The following is a 16204-nucleotide window of genomic DNA, read 5'->3' on the forward strand; positions in this document are numbered from 1 at the left end:
GATTAGGCTCACCCTAATGACCTCATTACAACCTGATTACCTCTGTAAAGATTCGTCTCCAAATAAGGCCATGTCCTGAGATACTGAGGGATAGGACATAGTACGTCAACATATCATTTTTCAGGAGGAAGGGGGCAATTCAACCCATAACAGCTAACAAAACAAGCCAAATGTGCATAGCACCCTTGAGAGATACTGAGAGAGTAACAAAGGCATTGAGAGCGAAAGGGAGCAAGTGGAAGATAGTAAAGACCAAGAAGTGAAAGATGGGAGGAATCAGTGATTTAAGGGGGAAGGTGACATGTTATTTACTAAATAAGATGTTTTAACATGCTTAGGTGAAAGATGGGAGTTTTCCAACTATATAAGAAAAAGACTGTCGTTCACATGGCACATTGTGGTACCAGGGCCAGCTTCATGGGTATGTTACCTGTGTGGTGACACAGGGACTCTTGAGAGTCTTAATAATTTTGTCTTTGAACTTCTGTTCTGTAAGTGAAGTCTGATGGGACAGTGGAGCATCATGTGAGTAGAGAAGATATGAGGAATACGGGTGTCTTGAGCCATTCCTCACCATTCACATAAACTGCTTACCATACCCTATGGGCACAAAATTACAGTAGACCCACGTGCGTGGGAATTTGGCGAGACTCAGCGTGAGTACAAGGTAAACATGTTATGGCTACAACTCAGTGATCAGGGGCTCTGAAAGCCCCTAGGGACCATCTTTTCCCTTCAAACCACAACCTGCTTCAAACACAGAACGAAGGCAATGGTGTTCAAAGAGGCATGGATGACCATGAAATCCCATTCTATCCTACCCTTTTTACTCATGTTTCTCCCCTGTATTAGCCAACCACATAAGCTGAAAATGACAACATGAAAGGAAAGAGAAAGATAGGCCACCCATAGTTCCCTTCCCTCTCAGACCTTCCTTACTCCTCAGTGAGATAAAGACAGACAGCGTGAGTGTCAAGAAGTGAAATTTAAACAGGTGTGATCATTTGGGGCAGTGTTTCCACTGTTCTGGCAAGAATAAAATACTTATGCATGTACAAGCTATAAAATACTAATTGTGTAATTTCGGTGATTTCACACACAAGTTAAATGCCACTTAAAGTGGTCATTGCGACCAGGCACAGTGGCTCACACCTGTAATCCCAGCACTTTGGGAGGCTGAGGTGGGAGGACCACTTGAGCCCAGGAGGTCAAGCCCAGCCTGGGCAACACGGTGAAACCTGACTCAAAAAAAATACAAAATATTAGCCTAGTGTGGTGGGGAATGCTTGTAGTCTCAACTACTCAGGAGGCTGAAGTGGAAGGATCCCCTGAGCCCAGTAGTTGGAGGCTGCAGTGAGTTGTGATAGCACCACTGCACTCCAGCCTGGGTGATAGAGTGAGACCCTGTCTCAAAACCAAACACACACACAGAGTCATTGCCTCATATAAAGATGAATGGTAAAATTCATGCTAGTCTTTTAAAATAAGTTTCCTTTACTTGACATTAAATTAAAAATTATAAAAAATATCATAACAATTCAAGACCACAGAAGAAAAGGAAAGCCTTTATTACACTTTAGTGCCTTTAATGACACTTTTTTCTAGCTTTTTGAACAAAGGGTACCACATTTTCATTTTGTACGGGGTCTTATATATTATTCAGTAAGACTCACAGGTTAGTTCTTCAACGGTATTACATTTTGATGCAAAAATGAAAGCAATGCTTAACTCTAAAATTGATGTCTTTGTTATGAAATCTAGATGAGTGAAGGCAATGCTTTGGAGAAGGACACATTCTTGTTACCTCTGCATTTCATGTAGGCAAATAACTGCCTTCATAGAGAGTCAGTCCTACTGAGATGAAAGGTCCTTAATGTGGGTACCTTGTAAAAAATATGTAGCAGGAAACTTTCAGTGTGCCTAACAAGAGACTTCCAGGTAATTTAGACTTAACTTGCCTTCTAACGCACACTTAGTGTGCTTAAAAAGAAAGGGCAAGTGTTGGTGCTTCCTGAGATTCGGCTTCAACTAATTAATACGTGGTCGCTAACTTCAACTAGGGGAGTAGGCAGCGGGTAAAAGCTGTCGCCTTAGGGAGACGTTTGTCAAATGGAAAATTCAAAAAAAGTCATTCCTTTTGAGCTTGGAGTCATTAACTCCTGTAGTAACCAACTGTGAGAGTACTGTTTGAGCTTGTCTTGAAAATTACTTTAAGAAAGGAAGGACAAGGAGGCTGATGACTGGGTGCCGGTTTATTCACACATCTTCAGCAAGAGGCAGCATATGCGTGTTTCAAACCTGCTTAGAATTCTACTGGTGCTGTCTTCTCACAGAAGAGTTCCGTCTATGTGAGAATCTGCACCTGCTGCAGTGCGGCACGGGCTCCAAAGTTGTGACAACCTCTAAAGTAACTCATTCCTTTTATATTTTTGACCCAGAAAAAGTAATATTCAAATATTAGTTCTTATACCCACAATCATTTGAGCAGGACAACTGGAAGGAAACTTTCAGGGCAGGCTCACCATCTAGTACTTTGTTCAAAAGGCGGCAGTTCATCAAAGCACTGTCGGTTCTGGGGGTTCTTATTCATGCGGAAGAACACAGGAAGGGAGAGGGAATTCCAACGATCAAAGTATTGGAGGTGGGTATTAGTTTGCTATGGCTGCCTTAACAAAGTACTACAAACTGGGTGGCTTAAAAATCAGAAAGATATTGCTCCACATTTCTGGAGGCTGGATGTCCAAATCAAGGCATAAGCAGGGCTTTTTTTTTTTTTTGAGACAGAGTCTTGCTCTGTTGCTGAGGCTGGAGTGCAGCGGCACAATCTCGGCTCACTGCAACCTCCACCTCCCAGGTTCAGGCGATTCTGCTGCCTCCACCTCCCAAATGGTTGGGATTACAGGTGCCTGCCACTACGCTCAGCTAATTTTTGTATTTTTAGTAGAGACAGGGTTTTACCATGTTGGCCACTCGGGTCTCGAACTCCTGACCTCAAGTGATCCATCTGCCTCGGCGTTTCAAAGGGTTGATTCCTTCTGAGGGCTTATGTGCATGTCTCTGTGTCCAGATTTCTCCCTTTGAAAGGACACCAGTCAGACTGCATTAAGGTCCACCCTAATGACCTCATTTTAACTTGATTACCTCTGTAAGGAACCTATCTCCAAATAAGGTCACATTCTAAGATATTAGGCAGTAGGACTTCAACATGTGAATGTGGTGGGGAGGGGGTGTGTGGAATACATCCTTTAATGGTGGGAGGGGGTGGCATTTAGCAAAAATCCATGTAAAAACCACACACTGACCTGTGGTGGCCTTGCTGATATACTCAGTACAATAACAAATACTTCCAGTGTCTCAAAAACAAGGCTTCTAGAAACAGTCAGATTAGGTTCTGACACTAGGCAGAAGGGTATGGAGGCAGAGGAATCTATGAGTAAGATTGGACATTCACAGAGTATTGAATCTTTCAATCACCCACAAGTAAATGAATACATGAGTGAGTGAAGACCATGATCTTTAAGAAATGATTCATCTGTTGGTAGAAATTCAGAAAACTGTCCCCAGTCACTCTTGTTGGTTTCACCATTCTTTAATATAATTTATCACTTGCCTAATGCTCAATTTTCCTTCCTAATACACGTATTCTCTTGGTCTTGCTTTGTTTCTCTTGGTTATCTGGTCACTGGGTTTCATATCCACATAACTAATCTCTCTAACTTTATCCCATACAGTGTATGCAATGATAGCTATTGCTTTCTCGATACTTCTGGCTACTTCCAATCACTTGTAGTCCAACTGTGGAGTCATTGCTTAACAGAGAAGTTCACTCTGTTAAGCAGACAGCTCCAGGTTATCTAGAACCTTCCTCCAAAACAGTTTTCCAGCCTCATTTACCATCATTCCATACAAAAAAACCCTCCAACCAGGGCAAATAAGTGACTTTTTCCAAGTTTCCATTTTCTGTGTTATTTTGTCTCCCTGAAATAACGCTGTTTATCTCCATCTCTTCTTCAGCCTCCCCTCCCCACCTCCCACCCAATGCATAAATACAAAACTGGAGTTTCCAAGTTCCAGCTCAAAACACACTGCCCCTGATCTTCCAAAAAGAAACAATCCCACTGGTTTCTTCGGACGGCATTACACATCTCATCTGACCATATTTTCCATTGTGTTCTCAATTATCTGCACGGTAAGACTGTAATTCTCCTCTCCCCAGAGCCTAACTCGCTGCCTGAAATAGAGGGGAGTGCTCAGTTCAGCGTTTAATGAAGGAGTAAATGAATGAATGGAAGTGAATAATGATAGGAAATATCCAAAACATCAGATAATCCAAAAATAATCTATATGTGACTTTGGAATGTATTTTATACACACTTTCAAAGAACATCAAACACAAAACTTCAAACAAAGTAATGAAGCCAGCCTGTGCAGATCCCAGTTGGGTGGGGTGTCCTGGAAAAAGGGTGGGAATCCTAACAGGAAAGGAGGAACCTCTCATCAGCCAACTACCCTTCCCCAGCCTCGTGGCTTATCTAGAAATCAGAGTGAATCCAAATGGCTTAGAGCTCAAGGGTACAGGGTTGGGTAATTCATACATGATTGTAATGCCTTTAGAAATATAAGTGCTACATAAATGCTAAACTATAATAACACAAAAATAACCACTTTCTATTATCTTCTTTAGATATGTAAATGCCATACTCTTTTAAATCTAAAGTGGGTTCAAGAAACAGCAATAAGTTTAACACAAATGCACCAAACGATCATGGAAACCCATCCAGTGTTCTAAATGCAATTGTTGTGCTGACCATCAATCCAGAAAACAAATTACAGTAGCTAATGACAGGGAACAGTAATCAGAATGTCTTTAGAAAATTACTTGGAAACAACTTTGTCAACAAAGACCACTCAAATATAGCTGTAAACAGCTTAAGTAACAGAATAACACAGTGACCTATGCCCCAAGTGACATGAAGAAGATGTAAAACACATTCTGGGTCCCAAATCACTGTTTTCTAAGTGACTATGTATGCTGTTTTTAACCTCAGTCTTTCTGGGTCATTCTAAATGTGGGAGAGATTCAACTGCCCTTGAACATTCTGCTGTTTAGTAAGTCTTATCCCGGTTCACTCCTATACTCGGGATAAGTCTCCCTTTCTCCTCTCCTTTGCATTTTTTGTTATCTTTGGCATTCGTTTTTGAAAAACATGCGCCTCACTTGGAGCAAATCCATTAAAGCAAACAACCTGAAAACTTTCCAAACAGCCGGGACTGTTGTGATACGCTGGCATCTCTCAGGGCTTGCAGTGCTCAGAGATCCAGGCGGAAGAGTTTCTTGTTAGCTATAATAGCAACTGACATTTACATATCTCCATTTTAATTCCCTGGAGACTGGTATAGCTCAAGCATGCGATAAGCGAGTGGGGGACACCAAGTGTAGAAGGAAAACCAGTGTGGGTGGAGGAGGGTCTGCAAAACGAGGCCAAAGGACACCCTGCAAGCTTTGAGACTGAAATATTGTTCTCACAGTGCTTTATTAGCAACAGAGCAAAATGAGGAATAAGTGAGAAGATTGCTTGCATAAATTGCCACTTTTTCCAGAAAAGCTCAAGTATAACTCTTGCATTGCCTGTAATGGAGGAGTGAGCAATCCCTTATAGTCTGTGGTTTCTTTTTGTTTATTTGCTTGTGTGTCTGTTTTAAGGCAAAACAAGTACCAAAAATACATTTTGAAAAGAAACCGGATTAAGTGAAATTCTTTCTAAAATGTGTATTCCACATGTTTCTCTGACTAGACAGTGACCCAACTAGGTTAACTCTTGCCATTGAGGCATCTGATGTCATTATTTGAGCCAACTGCCATGGAAAATGCTGGAATATAATTATGCCTGGAATCCAATATTAACTCATATTCAGAATGTTTTGGTCCACTTGGGGTGGTTCTCCCTACCTCTGGACTTCACTGAGAGACTGGCAAATGTCACTTTTTTTCTTTTTGTTTTTGTTTTTGAGACAGAGTCTCTCTCTGTTGCCCAGGCTGGAGTGCAGTGGTGCGATATCAGCTCATTGCAACTTCCACCTCCCAGGTTCAAGCGATGCTCCTGCCTTAGGCTCCCGAGTAGCTGGGACTACAAGCACGCGGCACCACGCCCAGCTAATTTTTGTATTTTTAGTAGAGACGGGGTTTCACCATGTTGGCCAGGATGGTCTCCATCTCTTGACCTCATGATCCGCCTTCCTCGGCCTCCCAAAGTGCTAGAATTACAGGAGTGAGCCAGCATGCCCGGCTGCAAATGTCACTTTTTGCAACCCCATCCAGTTTTCAATTTCCTGCTTCTCACATGATGTGGCCTAGAAATTCTAGCTTAGAATTGTGGCAAGTATGAGCCTCACTGGCTTTTAGTAAGAGGCTGTGAGTAAAGTGTATAGGCTTTCACATTTATTTTGCTTGCTAGAATCCTTTTACTTTTTACTTTTACCAGTTTCTTGACCACATTCCCGAGAGATCTGCTGACCAACAAGTAGGGTAACACTGAAATTAATAAAAGGTGAATTTTATGGTACAGAAAAATAGAAAGAATGAATAAGACCTAGTATTTGCTAGCACAACAGGGTGACTACAGTAAAAACTAATTTAATGTATATTTTAAAATAACTGAAAGAGTACAATTGGATTGTTTGTAACACAAAGGATAAATACTTGAGGTGATGGATACCCCATTTATCCTAATGTGATTATTATGAATTGCATACCTGAATCAAAATATCTCATGTAACCCATAAATGTATACACCCATTATGTACCCACATAAATTAAAAGTTAAAAAATAGAAGGTGAATTTGTCACATAGAATTTAGACATCTCATAGAGATTTATATGAAATGCTAGGCTTACACATAACTTTATCTCAATTCTTTGACTTAAAATTTTATATTTTTCAGGATGATCCCAAATGCTAAAATTATATTTATTTTAAAAATTAGGCCAGGTGTGGTGGCTCACACCTGTAATCTCAGCACTTTGGGAGGCCGAGGTGGGAAGATCACTTGAGGTCAGGAGTTCAAGACCAGCCTGGGCAATATGGCAAAACCACATTTTTACTAAAAATACAAAAAAAAATTAGGCTTGGCACACACGTGCCTGTAATCCCAGCTACTCGGGAGGCTGAGGTGTGAGAATCGTTTGAACCTGGGAGGTGGAGGTTGCAGTGAGCCGAGATCTTACCATTGCACTCCAGCCTGGGAGACAGAGCAAGACTCCATCTCAAAAAATAATAAGTATTAACTTAATTTCTACATTTACACCTCATAGAATGAATATAATTTTATTTTGGAGAATTTGCTATACAGAGAAAAACAAAAAATCGTAGTCCTTATTACTTGGACACTACCACCCTTTGCACTTTCCTACACTTCTTTCCAAATGCTTTCTAAACATGCATTTGGAAACATGGTTTGCTACCATCATCTATATAAGTTTACATCCTGTTTTTGAAATGTACTGTATCATAGTTATTCTCCTTATTGCTTTATGTCTTTTTGACTATCCTTCTAATGACTATAGACTATAGCACTGAGTAGTTATATAATCATTTGCTTAACCATTACCGTACTTCCAGGTTGTTTTCAGATTTTTACTGTTATAATAACTCTGCAATGAATATCTTCCTGAACATAGCTTTTATCTGTTTGATTGTCTTGGGATTATTTCTTTAGGAGTTCCCCAGGAAAATTCACATAGAAAAAGACTATAATAATTTAGAACCAAGTCTTAAAAAAGGATAATTCTGGATGGATATAGATACATTTATGGTCCATAAGTGTATTTCTTGTTTAGTGGGAAGGAAACAAAGTGGTTATTTTAAACACACACAAAAAATACTGCTCTGAATTAACAAGCAGGGGAGAGGGAACCACTGGGCAAGGCATGGGATACTATTTTGTTAGGAAAACATCTGGCTTCTCTGACCCCTGTGGAACAAAGAAGTCGCAATAAAAATAACTAAATTATTTCATATAACAAACTAGCAGAACATTTTAGTCTTCTCCAGTGGGTGAGGAAGTCAAGGAGCCTTGGAATGGAAAGAAGAGAGGTCAGTAGGAGGAGGATTCTCTGGGTCAAAGAAAGAGGAGACTTGTCAACCTGCTAAAGAGAGGGAAACCAGGAAGAAATGCCTGGAGGGTTACAGATAGGCTAGGCACTTTTGCATAGAGATGTCTTCATTTATTTTCAAGTTGCTGCCTATTCTATACCATGATGTGACCGCTTTGGTCCCAAGACTTTAGGGAAAGGTAACTATTCACGAGAGCTTGTGTTAGTGCAACCTGGGAAATAAAGCCTAGAGACTGGTCCTTGGAAGTGGGGGATGGAGAATAGAGCAGCTTCAGGGAGCAGGAGGCAGAGTTTACTGGACACAGAAGTCAGGGTGAGAGATGACAAAGAACAGCAGGAGGTTCCTGAGAATTCTTACAGATACTGGGGAAATGTTAAACCTACCCCATTACAGTATGTGGTAGGGGGGCTCAGATTTATATGGATATTGAATGAAATAAGAACTCAAAGGGTCAGTTCACCTGGATCCCCAGAAAGAAGGCTCCATAGTTAAAATTACATGATTAGCTAAGGCCTAGATATCCTGAACCCACAAATTAGACTCTCGGATTGAAAGTAAAATGTGAGGGTCAGGCGTGGTGGCTCACGCCTGTAATCCCAGCACTTTGGGAGGCTGAGGCAGGTGGATCACGAGTTCAGGAGTTCAAGACCAGTCTGGCCAAGATGGTGAAACCCTGTCTCTACTAAAAAAAAAAAAAAAAGAAAAAGAAAAATTAGCCGGACATGGTGGCATGCACCTGTAATACCAGGTACTCAGGAGGCTGATGCAGAGAATTGCTTAAACCCAGGAGGCAGAGGTTGCAGTGAGCTGAGATCACATCACTGCACTCCAGCCTGGGTGACAGAGCGAGACTTCATCTAAAAAAAAAAAAAAAAAAAAAGACAGTGAAATGTTAACCAGCTATCCCATAAACCCTAGAACTGATATTTCTAAAGCTAAGTCAGTATGTTGTTTTTCTGGTGCAGGCCTGAATTCGAATTCTGCATAGCCGATGTATTTACTTTTTAAAAATCTGTACTTTTGTTTTTATAAAAGGCATGCAGACCTGGCTTCCGTGAGTCATCTACCTGTAACTAGTGGACAGAGCTGGCTGTCATGCCCATGGAAAGGCTGCTCCTGCTCTCAAGGAAGCCTGGTGAGCAGATGCCAAGTAAATGAGAAGTGGCGTCTACTCTCAGAGTTGACGGCCCAAGTTGAGGATTTGATGTGTAAAAGGATTGTTGTGAGTCCTCAACTATTTATCTTTGCAAGCCAACAGAATGCTCTGTCACAGGGGGAACATCAGGAAGTCCCGTGACATTAGTCAAGATCATAGACAGCGACTGAGAGCAACTCCTAAAGCAGTTGGCATGCATTCCCGAGAGGAGAAGTGTTGTGCTAGGGAGATGTGTTGTATGGCTCTGCTACCATAGACTTCTCAAGGACATGTACTGTTTTACAGTGGTAAGAAAGGCTTTGCAATGTGTTAAGCAAGATACCATGAAATGTGTATGTGAATCATTGTTAATATATGGCAGATACAGGGGGAAGTCCATATCGTGGTCCCAATGGTAGAGGTTGCCCAAAGGTCAGTAACAAAGGGAAGGAGAATATTTATGTAGTTTAGACCCGCCGAGGCATATGAGAGGGTAGTAGTCACTTGAACAAAATTGAGACTCTGCCGGAAAAAAAAATGGGAGATCTAGGATTCCAGACTATTTATAGGATGAGATATATATTAAAAAAATAGTTACACTCACAAAGTACCTACTATGTGGTAGACACTATACTAGGTACTTAAATATTATTTTAAAATATACAGTTATATATAACTATATATTGTAATTCTAAAAATGCAATTCATTCAAGTTCCTGTGCCAGTAAATTACAAATTTGAACTCAATTCTCTCTGAATCCAAAGCTCATGCTTTTTCTATTACATTAATTTTCAACCTTTTTGGGTCATTGGCCCCTTTGGGAGTTTGATAAAAGCCATTGGAAAAAAATGCATGTTACCATAAAAATGCAAATGTGCACATAGATATAAAACTTATATAGAATTTCGGGGTGGTCACAGACCTCCCTGGGGCCTCAGTTTGTTAATCATCTGTTACACATACCACGATACCAAGGAAGGTTGATCGCATTATCCAGTGTTCTTATAGGTCTTGCAGCCAGATCTGTGTGGATAAGTGTTTTCTTTAATTCAACCATTAAGTTCCCAGGTCTACCAAACTCACTTATTGAAAGAAAGTCTTTTTCACTTGATTAAAAAGAACCCTGTTTTCATTCCTTGCATTCAATAGAAGACTTTTTTTTTTTTTTTGAGACGAAGTCTAGCTATGTCGCCCAGGCTGGAGTGCAGTGGTGCGATCTCAGCTCACTGTAACCTCCACCTCCTGGGTTCAAATGATGCTCCTGCCTCAGCTTCCCGAGTAGCTGGGATTACAGGCACCCACCACCACGCCCAGCCAATTTTTATATTTTTAGTAGAGATGGGGTTTCACCACGTTGGCCAGGCTGGTCTCAAACCCCTGACCTCAGCCTCCCAAAGTGCTGGGATTACAGGCATGAGCCACCACACCGGGCCCAATAGAAGACTTTTTAGGTAGCCTTATGCTGTCCACAGAGGCACTCAGCAACAGTTTTCTTTACAGGTAACATCACATGTTTGGACTGGGGTTTACTCGAATCTTAATCTTGTCCAGACACCTCCCAATTTAGGATCTTCATTTTTGCCTCCCATCAGCTCTACCTTGGTTCCTTTATTTTACAAGCTCCTCTGCAACTACCCTCTACCTCTCTTTGTGTTTGAAAGACAAAATGTGTTGAAAATCTAGGTAAGTGGAGCTCTTTTATAAAGCATTTGATTTAAAATGCAATATGCAATTTTTATTTTTCTTTCTCTTTTTTTTTTTTTTTTTTTTTGAGACTGAGTCCCACTCTGTTGCCCAGGCTGGAGTGTAGTGGCGTGATCTCTGCTCACTGCAACCTCTGCCTCCTGGAGTCAAACAGTTCTCCTGCCTCAGCCTCCCGAGCAGCTGGGATTACAGACACCCACCACCATGCCTGGTTCGTTTTTTGTATTTTTAGTAGAGACAGAGTTTCGCCATGTTGGCCAGGCTGGTCTCAAACTGCTGACCTCAGGTGATCCACCCGCCTTGGCCTCCCAAAGTGCTGGGATTACAGACGGGAGTCACCGTGTCCAGCCTAAAATGCAATTTTCTTACATGAAACCAAAATATATTAAAAACTGTGTTACACCGGGCGCAGTGGCTCATGTCTGTAATCCCAGCACTTTAGGAGACTGAGGTGGGCAGATCACCTAAAGTCAGGAGTTCGAGACCAGCCTGGCCAACTTGGTCAAACTCCTGTAATCCCAGCTACTGGGGAGGCTGAGGCAGGGAGAATTGCTTGAACCAGGGAGGCGGAGGTTGCTGTGAGCTAAGATCATGCCACTGCACTCCAGCCTGGGGGACAAAGCGAGATTCCATCTAAAAAAAAAATACTGTGTTACAATTAGAATGCAGCATAGAACTTAGAAATAACATATAGTTTTATTTTAGATGCCAGTGATTCCAAAAGGTATTTTTAAAATTTCTATTTGAAATCTTACAATATAAGAATCTAGATAAATGATTTATAACTGTTGGTATGCATACTGTTGTTAAACAACAACAACAAAAATCTGGCCGTTATAGAATGCTCGAGAAATTACAAACATACACAAAGAGGAAAACAAAAATAATCTTCCTCCCACCACCCTGAGATAACCTTTGTAACTTTTGTGAGTAGGATATTCACTGCTCTTCTCCCTGTGTGTGTGTGTGCGCGCGTGTGCATGCACACAAAATTGAAATGATTTTAACATGGTGGGCATTTGCATACATTCTCAAAACAAACTCTGTCTTCATATTTATTGACTTTTTCTTTAAGATACAGATAAAACTATAATAATGCTAAAAATACTAAATAATACTACTAAAAATAACTATAGTATTAGATTAGATACTTTAAGATGCCCATAAAAATGATGGTAGTAGACCTGGATAGAAAGGCTTTTTCTTTTTATTATTATTATTATTATTATACTTTAAGTTCTAGGATACATGTGCACAAATGTGCAGGTTTGTTACATATGTATACATGTGCCATGTTGGTGTGCTGCACCCATCAACTCGTCATTTACATTAGGTGTATTTCCTAATGCTATCCTTTCCCCTCCTCCCCACAATAGGCCCCGGTGTGTGATGTTCCGCTTAGAAAGGCTTTTTCTTTAATTAAAACAATGTAAAAGTGATAACTCCTCCATACTGTTTGGACAATGTTTTTCTCTATTTAAATCATATGACCACACACCCTGGGGGTTTGGAAGAAAACATAAATTTTATGAGAGTCAGGTCACAACGAAAACAAACAAAAAATTCAAGAATAATCTGTCGAGTTTCACAGTGTCATGCTTACAACTTCACAGCAAACCTTTGGGATTAAATCGTCACATTTCCAGGCTGAGGATCCAGAGCTCCAAACCCTCCTGCTGTTTTATTTCATTAACGTTTGAAGAATGTTGGTGGTCTTGTAAGAGAACCTGAAGAGAGAGAGGAAATGGTCAATATTAGGGAATAATCTACAGAAAGTAAAACATGATTTCCTTTCTTCTACTGGGAAGTATAGCTGCTCAGCCAAGATTAGGTTTTCTTTGTGCAAGGCTGTTTCCTGGGGTGCAAAAAGAAAATATTAAAACTCTTCCTTAAAAAAATTATAGCTTCTATATATGTATAGTTCTATATACTTTACAATATATGTTAATATAGTAGGGCATATACATATTTCATAAACTAATAGGTATATATATATGGGGAGTTCACTGAACTCATATTCATGTATATTTGGGGATGTGTATACCCAAAAGCCTTTTCAGGAGAGGAGTGCATTATCCAAACAGATCACCATTTATCTTCCCTCAAAATCCTTTCTTTATTGGAGTCTTGCAAGGGAGTTTATTACATAGTGGAGAATCACATCTGCACTGGAAAATGCACTGAAATTGCTTTTTATATGCGTCTTTTTGACAACTGAACTATTTATTGAGTGGAGTCTGGTAGAGGAAGAGGGCCTGTGGCCCCAGCCCTTTCTCCAGGCTAAGTGAGAACAGATTCCTTCATTTGTTCAGCATTTATCAAGGCCATTCTACACGAGCACCATTGAGTACTGTGAGGGAAACAGAGATGATTAAGTCATGGTTCTGATAATCATCAGTAATTGAAGGAAAAGTGAAACTCTATGCTGGAAATATGGGCTGGGTGCTGGGGAAGTGCTGAGGAGGGAGGACTTAGTTCATACTGGAACTGTCAGGCAGGTTTCCAAACAGGAGATTTCCGTGGGCAACCCTGAGAGCTGGCAGTCCTGGATAAGGAACCAAATAGAGCTATGGAGGTGTGGGAAGTATTCAGTCTGTTGGAAAAAGCAAAGTGTTCAAATAGGTGGGATCCCGGGCTATTTAGAGTGATAGAAAGAGCCATAGATGGGACTGGAAAGGAGATTATGGAGGTTCTTGAACATTGTGCTAAAGAGTCCAGATAGTAGCACTGTAAGATGGTTAGCATCATTCTCATTAAAAAAAAAAAAAAAAAAGTTTTTTTTAGACAGGGTTGCACTCTCTTGCCTAAGCTGGAGTGCAGTGATGCAATCATGGCTTCCTGTAGCCTCAAACTCTTAGACTCAAGGCATCCTCCTGCCTCAGCCTCCCGAGTAGCTGGGACTAGAGGTGAATGCCACCATGCCTGCCTAGCATCCCCATTTTTATACATTAAAAAAACTGAGGCTCAGAGAAGCTCAAAGTCTCAATGCAGGTACACTGCTGAGCTGGCCTCGAATCCAACATTCTTTCCACTTTTAATTTATAACAGAAGTATAAAAAACAAAGATGCAATATAAAATGCTTTTATGCATTATTGGTTAATTGTCATGTGCATTTAGAAGAGGTAAGCTGAACCAACTAATAAGACTTTATAGCTGTATTATCCATCCTTTTAAATTAATATGTTTGAAAACCTACTATAGTGTCCACAATTGCAACTGTTAAAGAGTTAATGACAGACACTGAAACCGGCGTGGCCTTCACGTCCCTGGTGTCTGAAGCAGTGCCCGAACCATGGCAGGTGCTCCATAAATGCAAAGGAAATAAAACGGATTCCATTTTTATTTTAAAGTCTATTAAATTTGAATTCAATCAAGAAAGTTGATTAGAAGTTGATTACAAGATGCATGCACACAAATACATTTGAAATGAATTTATGTCTCTTAATTATGGATTTGAGATTTCATTTATGAAAACTAGGGTCTCTGAATTTCCATTTGATAGCTACCTAATTTTTGTATTATTGAGAGAGTCCATTGGTGGAAAGCACCCAGGGTTAGGAGCTAGATTTAGGTTTGAATCTTTTTATTTGAGACAGAGTCTCACCCTGTTTCCCAGGTTGGTAAGCAGTGGTGTGATCTTGGCTCACTGCAACCTCCCTCTCCCTAGTTCAAGCAATTCTCCTACCTCAGTCTTCCAAGTAGCTGGAATTACAAGAGTGCACCACCACACATGGCTAATTTTTGTATTTTTAGTAGAAACGAGGTTTCACTATGTTGGCCAGACTGGTCTCAAACTCCTGACCTCAAGGGATCTGCCTGCCTCGGCCTCCCAAAGTGAGCCACCACGCCCAGCCAAATTTAGGTTTGAATCTTAACTCTACACTTTTTTAAACCTTGATTAAGTCTTGATTTAACCTTGGATAACTTCCCTGAGTTTCCATTTCCTCATCTGTACCATGGGAATAGTAACACTACTCCTTTGCAGGATCATTGGAAGTATTAGAAATAAACTCCACATTAAGTCCATATATATAAAGATACATAAAGATACACAGGTATGCTACATACAAAGTCATGTAGTAGGTATACAATACATTGTGGTCATCATTGTTATTTTCTATTTTAGTTTTTTAAAACTCTGTTACACTTCTGACAGATAGTCATTTTGTTGGGTAGCCTTTCTAGCTCATGAAACCTGTGACTATGTTCTATAGCCATATAATTTTCTCAAGCTTTGAACATTAAAATTAAATACAGAATAATCCTGCAGATATGGATAACTTCAGCTCAGCTATTTCCTATCTGTGAAAATATCACAGTTTATTTAATAACTGATGTCAGAATAGGTTTCAAGCAACCTATAGAATAGTAATGAAGCTGGGTTTAAACAAATGTATCTGTTTATATTTAATTCCCTCCACTTTCTGATAGAATGAACAGTTTTATTAGAAAATAATCGGTGTGTGGATCTCTTTTCTACACATTGTTTCCACCTTAACTACCTAGACCCTCTTAATCTCAATGATTCTCACTGAGTTGGGTTCTTAACAGATAACAATGAATTTTAAGCACAGTGGGTACCGCATTCTTCATTCTGTGGGGAAACTGATTTGATGGAACAATAGATTTTGAATTCCAATCTGGGGCGGAGTGCAGAATTTACAGAATAAAATAGATAAGTCGGCAAAGTAAATAATATCTTTCAAGGACTTACATTCCCTCTCCAGAAAGGGCTGGCAGAGTCATTCTTTTGCTATGTGTCTTATTTTATTAGAGATATAAATCTCGGTTATAAAATCAGTTGAGGTCAGGCACAGTGGCTCACACCTGTAATCCCAGCACTTTGGGAGGCCAAGGCAGGCGGATCACTAAGTCAAGAGATAGAGACCATCCTGGCCAACATGGTGAAACCCCCATCTCCACTAAAAATACAAAAATTAGCTGGGCATGGTGGCGGGTGCCTGTAGTCCCAGCTACTCGGAAGTCTGAGGCAGGAGAATTGCTTGAACCTGGGAGGTGGAGCTTGCAGTGAGCCAAGATTGCACCACTGCACTCCAGCCTGGGCAACAGAGCGAGACTCCGTCTCAAAAAAAAAAAAAAAAAATCAGTTGAGGACTGTGCTATGCAACTTTATAAACCACATGCTTGAGAGCTTCACATGCTCCCTAAACTTGGAGCATCCTACTCATCCCCTTTCACTCAGGAATTTTTCATTAGAGGCTTGAGACATGTGAGTTAATAGGGTTCAT

Source organism: Trachypithecus francoisi, unplaced genomic scaffold (genome assembly GCF_009764315.1).
Source record: "Trachypithecus francoisi isolate TF-2019V2 unplaced genomic scaffold, Tfra_2.0 Lachesis_group10, whole genome shotgun sequence".
Taxonomy (NCBI): domain Eukaryota; kingdom Metazoa; phylum Chordata; class Mammalia; order Primates; family Cercopithecidae; genus Trachypithecus; species Trachypithecus francoisi.